The following is a 13,953-nucleotide window of genomic DNA, read 5'->3' on the forward strand; positions in this document are numbered from 1 at the left end:
ATCAGCTGCCCAAGGAGGGAAGGCACAGCAAAAATACTGCTGCTTTCTCCCCTCCCTGGCTGCATCCGGGGAGCAGAGGGTTGATCCTCTGGGGCACCCTGAGCCCCCCCCGGCCCCCCAGCAGCCCCACACCCCACCTCTTCCTCGGGGGTCCCCAGCACACAGCCTGCACGTGGTGGAGACAACAGGGCACTGACGTCCTGCTGCATCCCCCTGGAATGCTGCTTGGGAGCACACAGAAAGCAAAGAGCCAAGTTTCAAACCTACAGCCTCCCTGTCCTGCACCAGAAATGATGGTGAAGCCTTTGTTGACCCCAGGGAAGTGTTGCTGCATGGGGAGAGCCAAGGCAGAGCCCACATGGCTCAGCATTTCAGATCCTTTGCCTCCATATTTTTCCAATGCCCAAAACGTATTTTTTCAATCCCCAGCAGCCACTTGGCAGCAGAGTTAAACAAACACTAAGGGCTGTTCTAACTTGGACCCATCTTTGGGAGCTCAGTGGTGCATGAGGAAGAGCTCTGTCTTTACAGACTCCTAAAAGCAGCTGTAATTCCTGCATCCTGCTTTTCCAGTGAGACATCTTCCAGCAGGATCACTGGGTGGGTTGCAGGCAACCTCATCTCAGTGCTGTGTCATCTTGGCTCTTGGTTTGGTGAATTCTGATTTTCATACATTTGTGCCATAGAGGAATTCAGCAGAGAATTCACTTTGGGAAAGAAAATATGCCTGGAACTCCAAAGCTGAGGAATTTAAATCAAAATCTCTTTCAATAAACACAGCCTATTAAGAGCCTCTTGATTGTCTATTTGAATATTCCAATTTAAAATGCAACTTGGAAAGAGTAAATAAAATATGCTTCAGTTCTGCAAATTAAATTTATCCTCAGTCCATTGAGAGATACCCCTCAGGTGAATTTGCTCTGCATCTCATTTCTGCCCTGGGGTGTTTTCACAGCAGTCAGAGTCACCCAAGGCTCCCAAGCTGATTTAATTTCAGAATTTCATAGTTGATATCCCACAGACAGAGCCCTGTCTGTGACTCAGAACAGTGCTGATTAGCAGGGAGCAGGAGTGAGCCAGGCACAGCCCTTTGCTCCTGCCTGCTTCCCCTGCTTCCCCTGGCTTTCTGCAGCCCCCCTGTGATGCTGGGTGGTGGTGGGGAAAGGTCATCGAGTCATAGAATGGCTTGGGTTGGAAGGGACCTTAAAGATCATCCAGTTCCAACCCCCCTGCATGGGCAGGGACACCTCCCACCAGACCAGGCTGCACAAGCCCCATCCAACCTGCCCTTCAACACTGCCAGGGATGGGGCAGCCACAGCTTCCCTGGGCAACCTGGGCCAGGCTCTCACCACCCTCACACTGAAGAATTTCTTCCTAATGTCTCACTTAAATCTCCCCTCCTCCAGTTTTAATCCATTACCCCTCATCCTCTCACCACAAGCCCTTGTTCCAAGCCCCTCCCCAGCTTTCCTGGAGCCCCTTCAGGCACTGGAAGGTGCTCTAAGGTCTCCCTGGAGCCTTCTCTTCTCCAGGCTGAACACCCCAATGACAGGACGGGGAAGCCACAGCTGTTGACTTTCCCCACCCCAGCAGCAGCTGCTCTGGAAGGCACCTCCCAAGGCAGCAACCAGGGTTTGTGCCACAGCTCTGTCCCCTCCGAGCCCACCAGTGCTCCTTTGCTCATGCTACAGCAGGTCCCCAGCTCCTTCCCTCTCTGGGGCCTGGCTCCAGGAGGGAAGGTCCTCCCATAGCTTTTTCCTTGTGCCTGCTGGAGAAGCTGTGAGGCAGGAGACCCTGCCTGCCTGGGGACACCTCACACCAGAGCCTCCCATGGCATCAAGCAGTGGTCCACAGCCAGCAAGCTGTGTCCTGGGATTCCTGTCCTCCACATCCCAGGGAGGTGCTGAGGAGCTGCACAGACTCCTCCACTTTCCCTCTGAGTGTTCAGGTGCTTTTTGGGCACCAGGCAGAGGCGCTGCCCCCGTCCACGGAGCAGAACTCCCGGTGGGAATGTGGCAGAGTTCCCGTGGAGCTCTGAACTCCCAGTGCCCTGATCTTCCTGCAGCTTCAGCTGGGCTTGGAAGTGTTTCGGGTTGCAATGAGGGGTGCAAGCCCAGCTGTGCTGGGGCTTTGCAGCCACCAAGCAGGTCCCTGTGCCCACAGCAGGGCTTGTGACAGGCTCTGAGGTAGATGGTGCCATCAAGGTGATTAACAGCACTGAAGCCAGTTTGCCAAGAGCCTATTGATTTTCCAGAAGGGTAACAAATTTTCTCCTGATGTACTAGCACCAAGCCTGAAGTAATCTGCTCTAGAGCAGGAGGGAAATCAGCTTTCAGAGTAATTTAGGGAGGGCTGTGTTGCATCCAGACATGATCTTTCCCAAGTGGTGTTAGATACTGCCTTCATCGTTAATTAGAGACAAATAACATTTCTGTCCAACACTGATCTGTGGCTGAGTGCCAGGATGGGGCCCTGCACTGGGTGGATGGCTTCCCCAGGAGTCACGGGGAGTAAGGATTGACCCCAGGCTCTTCCTCTCCCCAGGGGCTCTTTGAGACTGGGTGTAGGACTGCATGGAGAGGTGCCTGTGGTGCTGGCACTCTTATCAGCCTCTTGTCTTCACAGACTGAGAATCTGGGACATTCTACAGTTAGCAGGGATTATCAGGCACAGAATCACAGAATGGTTTGGATTGGAAGGGACCTTAAAGATCATCTAGTTCCAACCCCCTTCCATGAGCAGGGACACCTCCCACCAGCCCAGGCTGCACAAGCCCCATCCAACCTGCCCTTCAACACTGCCAGGGATGGGGCAGCCACAGCTTCCCTGGGCAACCTGGGCCAGGGTCTCACCGCCCTCACAGTAAATGATGTTTTGCTCACATCTTAAATCTTTGGCCAGACAGCAGCCAGGGTCCTCATGAGACCCTGCCACCATCAGCAGCTCCTCCCTCTCCTCTGGGTGGGTCAGCTCCTCATGTCAGGCACCCTACAAACATGTAACAAGAAGGTGATTCTGAGTTTGCAACCTCCTCTCTTGATCCACGTGGCTGTTGTCACAGAAGTGTCTCCAAAAAGCCTGATGTGTGTTACCACGAGACCTTTCCATCTCCATCTAACTATAAAGCCAAGTCTGCCTTGTGAGGGGACCCCAGCTGTCTGGGTGGCAGCAGAAGAACATAAGTTTTGCTGTGAGACACTGGATGCTGCTCATTCCCTCCCTGTGGCCCCTTCTGAAGGCTGAAGCCTTGGCCCAGGGGAAGGGCTCATGGCCATGCTCTGACAGCCGTGGGAAGAGGCCACTGTGCCCTTTCCAATGAGACTGGGATGAAGAGAAGCCAAGGTCTGAGCTGCCTCCATCAGGTCTCAGAGCACTGTTGCCTGCTGGCAACTGAGCACTGATGCAGAATCCACCACATTTACAGCAGGTCACTGGGTATGTGCCTGGACCCACTTGTCATTTTGAATAGCAAAGCAGTGTTTTAGTGCAACATTCATTTCAATCTACCCTCCTGCAGGAAACTACTGGGCTGGGAGCCTTCCAAATGATGCATTTTTATGAGCTCTCCGTTCTGCCTTTGGCTGCTGATAAACATTTATTTAGACTTGCCCTGCCAAAGGCCTTCAACACACCCACATTTCATCTCCTTCCAAGGCAAGGGGTGGCAAAACAGTGGCCAGTGATGGGCAGGAGAGCAGCAGGCAAACCTCAAGGTGTCTTCCCCTGGTGGCCAGGGGATGTGGCTTCTGAAGCCTCAGCCCATGAACATGAAGAAGCCCAGAGACTGGGGAGACACCCCAATAACATGGTTGGGGACATGTTGGCCCCAGCACAGCTCCTGCCAGGGCTGTCCCAGAGGGGTCTCAGCCCGGGGGGACACCCAGCACCCTTGAGATAAGGGGAAAGGTTCTCACAGACCCAAGGGGGTGAGTGTGGGACACAGCGTGGAGGAGCATCTTGAGATTGAACAGCACTTACTGTGGGATGCTGAGAGGGGGAAGGGAGGGATGTGGGTGGCTTGGGGAGGAATAGGGGATAAAAGGGACATGTAGTATGGAAAGAGCTGGCTGGTTGTATGTCTACATACAGGCCAAGCCCTGGGCCTGCTCTGAGCCTGTCTTCTCACTGAATTCCATTTTGGATGCTTTTCCTGGATGAGGGACCTTGTGTACACGTGTCTGTCTGGGGGTCTGGGTGGTGGCAAGAGGGGCCAGGCCACCCATCCCAGCAGTGCCAGCAAGTGGGGACACCAGAGTGTGTGTGTGTTGGTGGGTGTGTGTATCAGTGTGTGATGGCCAGAGCAGCTGGTGAGCAGGGTATGAGGCTTTGGGAGCCAGGGATGGAATCACCTGTAAGCCTGGGCTGGTTGCTGGACACACCAGTGGTCTGTGTGTTGGCTACTACAGGGTCCAGGAGGCCCTGCCCAGCTACTGGGGAGGTTGTGGGGTCTGGAAGTGACTGAGACACGTATTTGTGTGCTTGAGTCTGAGCCAAGATAGCATCTGCAAAGATTATCCTTGTGTCTAAGCAAGAGGACTGAAAGGGAGAAGATTGCTCTTTTTAATGCCTTCAAGCTTGCAGACTCCCCTTCAATCAAAGCTGGATGATGACAGGCAGCTAAATCCCCCACTGCCAGCACCGAGGCACATCCACCTTGTGACACTACTTGGTTCATAGAATCATAGAACCATTCAGGTTGGAAAAGCCCCTTGGGATCACCCAGTCCAACCATCATCCCTACTCTGCAAAGTTCTCCCCTAAACCATCTCCACCAACACCACATCCAAACCACCCTTCAACACATCCAGGGGTGGTGACTCAACCACCTCCCTGGGCAGCCTGTTCCAGTGTCTGACCACTCTCTCTGTGAAAATATTTCTCCTAATGTCCAGTCTAAACCTCCCCTGGTGCAGCTTGAAGCCCTTCCCTCTTGTTCTGTTGCTAATTATCTGTGAGAAGAGACCAGCACCAACCTCTCTACAATGACCTTTCAGGTGGTTGCAGAGACTGATGAAGTCTCCCCTCAGCCTCCTCTTTCTCAAACTAAGCATTCCCAGCTCCTTCAAGTGTTCTTCATCAGATTGATTCTCTAGGCCCTTCACCAGCTTCATTGCCCTCCTCTGTCCTGGCTCCAGCACCTCGAGATCTCTCTTGAATTGAGGTGCCCAGAACTGGACACAACACTCCAGGTGTGGCCTCCCCAGTGCTGAGCACAGGGGGACAATCACCTCTCTACTTCTGCTGGTCACACTATTTCTGATACAGGCCAGGATGCCATGGGCTTTCTTGGGGGCACACACTGGCTCATGTTCAGCTGCTTGTCAATTAGACACACCTGAGCTGACAAATCGGCTCCAACAGCATCAAACTGCTCAGAAACCAGTCACTGGTGTGATGAATGAATTGGATGTTCCTCTACCAGCCTGTCTCCTCACCAGGCACAGCCCCCAGAAGCTGTCTCACTCTGCCACAGGAGGTAGCTGGCACCAAACACGTGCTCAGGAATGGAACACAGCAGCAGGGTGGAGGTTGCTTCAGTGATGGGCATGTCCACTAGCAGAGATCAAGCTGGACAGGAAGGGGCTTTTAAGGCCTGGGGGACACCTAAAGTTTAGTTTTGGCATAGGAAATTGCAGTCCTTCTGCCTTTTCATCTGCTACTCTGAGCTGCTGTGGAGGAACACCATGATCCAGCCCCTTATTTCCATCAGTGCATAATAACAAATGACAGGCTCTTGTATCAGTTTGTCATTCCCCAAGTCATTGCAGTGATACACTCCAGGCTGATGAATTATTTAAAACAGATGCAGTACATTTAAAAAAAAAAGGAATTGGATTAAGTGGCAGGATATTAGGAAGAAATCTGAGACAAAAGCCTGGGTGAATCTGTTTTCATAAAATATAGCATGCTTCCTGTGTGGTGATAATTTTGAGTAAACAGACAAATTAATAGGTAGACTAATAGATTGGCCACTAGGAGGACATATTTACCCAGGAAACTGATAAAAAATGGAGCATGGTCTTGCTAAGCAAGACATATAACCCTCTCTCCACTCCATCCCCAAAAAGGGCAATGAAAAGGAAATAACACATGGGGCTTTTTTTTTTTTTAGCTTTCAGATGTCTTTTCCAAGCCCTGCACTGTGTGCTCTGCAGGTCTGGTTTTGCTAAAGCACTACTGAGATGTCACTTTTTAAGTGTTACTGAAGAGATCTCTGCTAGATTGACCTGGCTCTCCTGGCTCATCACAATATGTAAGAGCTTTATAGGGAGAAGTCAGGTCCTTTATCAGATGAGACCTAGAAGAGGTGTTTCAAGACATAAGTGCCCAGGAATTTGTCTGTTTTCTTCCCAGAAAAAGGCAGCTTGTTTACAAACCTTGGCTTGACAACATGTTTAGGCATGCAGGCTACCACATTATTGCATGAAATACATAAACTATCTTTGCACTGGAAAGGGAAAATTGCTCCCACGTTGTGCTTTGCTTGATGTACTGATTTTCTTTTTATTTATTTTTCTTTCTCTTTGTTTCTTCTGAGGACCTCAATATGATTTATTTGCATATTTGCTTCATTCAACTCGCAAAGCTGCTCTTATTTAATTTCAATACAGATCATCTTATTAACCTAATACAGTTTGAATTCCCCTGCTATTTCCATTGGACATCTGTCTTAAACTGTTGTGGCGGGGAGTAAACAGTGCATTTCATCTTAGAAATGGCCCTGTTGAATGATACATGAATGCTCAGTTAATTTCCATCTTCTCTTCCCCAGCACTTCTTTCCTTTGCTTTTTATTTTCCTCAGTAAAAGGTGATCTTTAATATTTAATTTCACGACAGTAAAAAGAAAAGGTTAATAAAACAGTTTGTGATTTTCCTCCCCTCCCCCCTGACACTGGAGGAGAGCCTTGCATTAGAGGATGCCATTTCTGGCTCCAGTCTAGCCAGGATATTGACTGCTGGGAGTTTGCTGTTATATGGATTCATCACTATTGATTTTTTGTTCCTTGTTTAAGAAACGGGCATAGATCATTTCAGCCTCATCCACCCTTGCAGCTCTCCCAGGACTGACATCTGAGAGTGCCAGCACCCTCCCAGCCAGCCTGAGGGCAGGAAGCCCAAGGTGAGCTGGAGGCTGTAGATGTGCTGAGAGCTGCTGGGGCTCCTGGAGGCACCACCTTCAGAGGGAAGGATGGACCATGGACTAGCACCCGTTGAGGTCCATGCTGAGATGGGGACAAGCTTCCTTCCAGCTGTTCTGCAGTGCAGATGTGCACGCTCTCTTCTGTACAGTCCTACACACCACAGCTTGTGGTGGAAGAGAGAACCAACCCCAGACACACGTGTCTTAGGCCACTATCCTGACCATTGGGCTTTTTAGTTTCCTTAATACCTTTTCCTTAATATCATGAAATTAATACTTAATTTCACAAAGCTAAAATCCTATTTTTCTGAAATCTTCTGTCAGCACCACAGGCCATGTGCCAAAATACAGAGAAAGGAAAAGATCCCCTAAGATATGGACCACTGCCCAGTGGATTTCTTCAACAGCCACACAGTAACTTGCCCTTTCAGAGTAACTTGCTCAGCTCTGAGCCAAGTAAAGTGGAAAAACATTTGGATTTTTTGACAGAAGTGGCACAAAGAGAATTTATGTGGCTTTAGTAAAAGGGTGATGAAGGACCTCCCATGGATTACTCTTTTTCAGTTGCAGAGGAGTACAGATTGCCAACTTTTTATGTCACATAAAAACAAGAAAAAGGTTAATGTTAAGAAATAGAAACTCAGATCAGTGGAACAATAGTTTGATTCAGAGATACAGTGAATTCTGGGAGTGAAACTACTTACCCTTATCTTCAACAAAGCATCCTCTGGAGTAAAATACTTGTTTATTTAGATGGAGAAGACACACCAGGCAATACACTGACCAGTGTCCTGTGAAACAACAGGCAGTGTAAGCTCAGATTTGCCAAAGTGGTCTGAACTTTCCCAGTGGTGGGAGCACTAAGTGCTTCAGCATCTTTGCAAAACTGCCTCTCTCCAATTCAATACCCCACATCAGAGGCACCTGAGACACCTGTGTTCTTTAACTTATCTGAAGTCTGATCCTCCCCACCCACACACAGGCACAGAAAATGGAAATAACAATTTAAACCAATCTGCATAAACAGGGCTCTTTGAAATGCACTCATGTGTGTTATTACCTGAATCAGAAGAGCACTTATGCTCAGCACACACTCACATCCAAGCTGCCTTGGGAGAACAGTTTTAAAGCTTGGGTACAACATCAGGTTGCATTGAGGGGGTTATTATAGACAGAGAGGAGAGGAAATTGAGGTTAAGAATGGTATGGATGGGAAAAGGGAAAGGGCATGGAAAAGAAGTCAAGAAAAACAAAGCTCCAAGAAGTAGATGGTTCACAGTTACTTGAGACAGCAGCTTAAGTTTCTCAGTTTTGAAAATGGAAATAACACCTACTTGTCAGCAAGAGCTGGGTTGGTAATTAATGTTGAAAAGTGATCAGAGATTCCTGGAAGAAAGGTACTTTTGGAAATGTAAACCATCATCCTGGAACCCTTGGTTATTATGCTACAATGTGCTTGTGGACTTCAAAACTGCTGCTCACAAGTGGTGCAGAAGGAAAGCAGCAACACATCCAATAATGAATACTTGGCCAACCCCAGTATTCCTACCTGTGATACTGCCAGCAGATAAATACTGGTGGGAAGAATGGGTAAGAAAAAACCTGAAGTGTGTATTTTATTAAATCTCTTACCTGGAAAAGCTAGTTTGCTAAGCGTGCAGCCCCAGGTGGTATAATCAGTTCAGAAATTTGTGTTTACTCTTGTTTTGTTTCTCCCTGGAAACCTGTAACCAAGTTGCCAGAGTGATGAAGCTGCCAGTAAGGAAGTCAGCAAAAGAAAGTGAGACTTCCATGTTCTCCTGGCTCATGACAGTTATGCTCAATTAAGTCCTGCACCTTTACTTCAGGATCAGAAGGAGCTGACCTTGCCTGTTTCTCTCCACTGTGTTACAGCAAATGCCTTCAAATCCTGCCATCACATTACCCGCCCACTCCCAGACTTATGCCCTTAGTGTCAGTCCATAGCTCAGTTCCTTGGGCTGCCAGCAACCAGTGCTTCAGAGAAAGGAGGGAGGAGTATGGAGATGCACCCAAAGTCTTTCCATTTTGGTCCATCTTTGTGCCTCTCTTGAGATTTTCTGCTGAGGTTGGCAGCATGTCTGGTCCTCTTTCCAGATTGCTAACGACTTGCAAAGCTGAGAGCTGGTTGTTGGCATTCCCTTCACTTCATGTCTCCAGCCTGAAAGTGCTCAGGAAAGGCAGGAAGATTTCATGCTTTCAGATACATAAGCACAAAGAGGCTTAGAAAATGAAGCCTGGTCTTTTCACTTCTCTCCTTTTAAGGTAGGAATTCTATGAAGAACTGGATTATCCTACCCCAGAACCAGGCTGTTTTACCCCAGTTTATTTATCTGTGCCTGAGGAAGAGGTGGACATAGCACTGCCTTCCTTGTGCTATACATTGCATTCCTGATGCATTTATGGAACCATGCCCAGGCCAGCTCTGCAGATGATTCCTAGAGAAAGTCAGACCTGTTCTGCCAGTCAGAAACCCACTGCTATTAGCACAGCAGCCTATTGGATCCATGTGTGGTGACACCCATCCCTAAGGACAGCCTTCAAGGAAGTGTATGGAAAGCAACCAGGAAACCCTGTCAGCACAGCTGCTTGCTGCTGAGCCTTGCACCCAGGAAACTGGGATTAGATCCACTGAACATCATGTTCTTGTGCTTGCCCCAGTAGTTCTGCTGTAGTTTTCTGTCTTAGTCTGTGTTTATCTCCCTTGACCTAAAAACCTCTGTGCAGAGCTGTATGTAGCTTGGTCACTTCTGTTTCTCCAGGCCACTTGAAACTGGAATTGTGCTCTTCAGCCTGTTTTGCAGGGGACCTTTCCATGTCATGAGATCCAGCATCAAAAGAATGTTACCTCCTCTTACAGAATTTGGCAGAGCCTCTTTCTCCCCCTTTTCTCATTTAATGCACACTGGCTAATGACCTCCAGGACTGCACCAACACCTGGCTCTTGGCAGAACACTCCAGGTAAGCATATACCCCAATGCTGGCAGCTAAAGCTTTGCCTTCTGCAGTGTTAATTGGCTCGTTGCCTGGAGTTGTTAGTTTCTTCTTAAAACTTTCATCACCCCTTAGTTCTGTGTTGGTACTTCCAGAATAATAGGTACTTTGGGGCAGGACAAAAGGCACTGAAAAATCAAGGATGTTTTGCTGTGAGTCAGGCCTGTTCAAGCACATTAAAATAACTGTGGTGTCCTTGTAGAACACTGAGTGGACATTTCAGTAACTGAATTCATCCTTCCCTGCCAAATTGCAGAGAATTAGTTTCAAAGGACAGAGCTTCCACAGCCTCTCTGGGCAGCCTTTTCCAGTGTTTGATCATCCTCAAAGTAGTGAAGTCTATCAACTGGAGAGTCTAAAGAGAAGTAACTGTCCAGTGTTAAGGATACTCTCCTGAACTCCAGAGATGAAGACTGAATTTCCTGCTATCGTGTTGCCATTGGCCAAGTCCTTTCTACTTTCTCTATGTCAGTTTTCCTGGTAGACAAAGACTATGAAGTGTCTGCAGCCACTAAAGACACAACAAAGGGAACTGGGTGTCGATTAATTTGGTCTCTGTGCAGAGAGAACTGTTTCCAAAGGCAGTATTGGTGATGCAGATCTGTAACTGCTGATTAGTACAGTTACATGGTCAACCCATTTTTTTCATTCAGCTGCAGAAGAGTTTCACTTTCACTGAGATGGGGGGGTTTAGGTCTAAAAATTTTAGCCTGAGGATGAGAGCCTTGTTTTTGTTTAATTTGAAGTCAGCTGGAGACCTGAGGCCGCTTCAGTTTTCTGTGGTGAGTTAATTTTACTCTGCCAGAGTATTTCCTCAGTCCTATTCAAGAATGAATCTGAAGTCTTGCTGCAGGAACCTGACGAAATTAAAGTCATCAGCTTCTGACTTGCCCCACTTACTCCCCAGGAGAGCAATGCCAGTGGGTCCCATACAGCTCTGTAGGGTCATTAAAGCATTTCTTGCTTGGGATGATGTGCTTCTACTTGCGCTGTGCTTTGCCTAAACCCCTGTATGAAAACACACAGGTCTTCCTCACCTCCTCTTTTTGTGCCCTGCCATTCCAGTTTCTAGGCAGATCAGTCTGGCTGAGAGCAGAGATCACAGGGAGATCTGAGGGTTAAACTCCTCTTCTCTTCAGGGACATGGGAAAGCAGTGGACCTGCTGTGACACACGACAAGTGGCGTGGTCCCTACACCTGCCAGAAATTCTCAGCAGCATAGAGAGACAGATTATCTACCATTGCTGCCTGTCCTCCCACATCTCCTCAGAGCTTTTTCACACTAGCCTGTAAACTGCTCATATTTAGCTAGCTCTTGCTTTCCTTACCTCCCTGAGAAGCTTTGCCTGCACGAGGACTGCACAGCATTCCCAGTCAGCCTGCAGGACTCAGTATGGCACTACTGGCACATAAGGCTCCCTCAGCACATTATGCCACAGCAGGCAATGTACTTACTTGCCTGCTTATTGACAAAAAGGGAAAAAAAAAAAGATTACCTTCCCCACTGAGCTTTCATGCTCTTGGTACAGATTTATGCTAGAACACAAATGATCTGAGTTACAGACGTGCCCTTTACAAAATCTGTTTAGGAAAAAGTGCAGGGAGAGATTATAATCTGGAAACAATCTCCAGTGATTGACTGCAGTTGTCTTCTCAGCAACAACAACAAAAATAAGACAATTGGATTAAATCAAGTTAAAAAACAAAAGGCTGAGTTTTAATCTCAAAACCAGCAGCACAAGCAAACGAGTGGTGTCTTCCTTCTTCTACCTCTTGCTCTCTTCACCATTCATATAGATGTGTATGTGGTACAGAACTAATGCTCTGCCTAGAGAGTGCACATTGAGGGATTGCTGGAAGTAAAATTACAACAGAAAGTTCAAATTCAGCACTAAAATATGTGGGCTGGCTACCCTCCCTGCTGCCCTCCAGACCACGACCATGCTTGGGTACATAATTGGTCCTGTACAAAATTGCCTGAAGAGAGGGAAAAGCCAACTTATCCCAGAGCCTATTTTTATTATTCTCTTTCCAAGTTTTCCACCTCTGCTGTCAGTCACCACCCCAAGAAGGAAGTCTCAGCACTTTCCCAGATCATGATCCCCTGAGCTCACCCTACAGTGACTTGGTTGTTCCTCTTCCTGCTGCACTGGCAGCACCGTGATGCTGGTCAGATTCCCTTGTTCCTGGATGCATCATTCCAAGCATGAGATAAAAGCATTCCTGTGTACAGCTCTGCTCCTGATTTCCACTGTTCTTGAAACCGACTCATTTCATGCTTTGGTGTATGGGCTGAAAGCAAGAAAGCTCCAAAGGAGAGAAGCAAATATAATGCAAAGATAATACAAATTAAGGGCCCCTTCACTTCATAGAAACATAGAACGGTGTGAGTTGGAAGGGACCTTTAAAAATCATCTCATCCCAACCCCCCTGCATGGGCAGGGACACCTCCCACTCCCACAGCTCAGGGCAGGGACCACCCGGTGCACTGACATTTCTTTAAACCCACTGCAGGAGGAAGGTGAAAGGCAGAAAAAAGCAGGAATGAAGCCCAGGCCAGGATCACATCCCGGGTACCACACCTTGAAATGGAAAGGTGTGACAACCACAGCGGCTCGGATGTTCCCTCTGGAATGTAACCCAGGAGAGAGTGTTTCCTTGGCACCGTTTGGCAGCTGGGAGCAGCACACAGTCTGGATGAGCCAACCCTGCCTTGAAGCCTGGAAGAGTTAGAGTTTGGGCCACTTGAGTTTGTTTTCCCCTGGCCAAGGCACAGGGATAACTGTCCACTCTGGCTGAACGACAAAGCCCTGTGCTTTGGGATGAGGGAGCTGCTGATTTCCCTCCCTGTCCTGGCACAGCACGGCCGAGCTGCCCAGCTGCTTCCCACTGAAGTCAGTGCCCTGCTTCTGGAAAGAGGAGCCCAAAGACCCCGCCGTGACTCCTCGCGCCACCCAGAAAGCCAAATAAAATCCAAAAAAAGCACCAGAGCTGCCATCCCGGCGGCCGCACGGGGGCTCTGAGCTCCAGAGAAAATCCAACCATGGGTTTTCCTCTCTGGAGAGCCTGCACAAAGAGCCTCCCGGCAGCAAGCGGGTTGGGCAGCTCCAGGTACCCAGCGGCCCAGTGCCTGTGCAATGGGCCTGCACCCCTGGCCGTGCAGGGAACCGCTCCCTGCACAGGCTCTGGGAAGCAGGAAACTCTTTTTCCTGTCGTCCCATGAAGAATTCAAACCCGTACCCTGCCAACCAGACCGCTGAAGGCCGCAGCTCCCGGGGAGCACTGGTGCCCACACTGCACGTCGTGTCTGGGCTTCGGAAGTCGTTGTGTTCCCTTCGTGTGAAACGTGCTGGGAAAGCCCCGTAAAGCCGGGGTGCAAACCCACCCACCCTCAGCCGGGGAAAGCTCTTTGGAGAGGGAGAGACGGGAATGCCGGGCACCTCGCGGGAGAGGAGCCGCGTTTCTAGGATGAAGGGAGCCGGAGGGGAAGCACTTGCCCTGCTGGCAGTGGCGTCCTGTGGCGTCCTGTGGCGTCCTGCTGCTGCGGCCTGCCCGGGCACGCGCAGGGGCCTGCAAGTGCCATTGTTCATTAACGGCCACAGTTGTTCCAGTTGTTCACTCGTGGTCTTGTCAGTGCTGGCTGACACAGGGGGACACCTGGGATCCAGTCCTCACACCTGGGATCCAGCCCAGAGGACACTTGGGATCCAGCCCCGGAGGACACTTGGGATCCAGCCCCTGAGGACACTTGGGATCCAGCCCCGGAGGACACTTGGGATCCAGCCCTGAGGACAGT

The sequence above is a fragment of the Chaetura pelagica genome, unplaced genomic scaffold, assembly GCF_000747805.2.
Source record: "Chaetura pelagica isolate M959 unplaced genomic scaffold, ChaPel_1.0 scaffold46, whole genome shotgun sequence".
In the NCBI taxonomy this organism is placed as follows: domain Eukaryota; kingdom Metazoa; phylum Chordata; class Aves; order Apodiformes; family Apodidae; genus Chaetura; species Chaetura pelagica.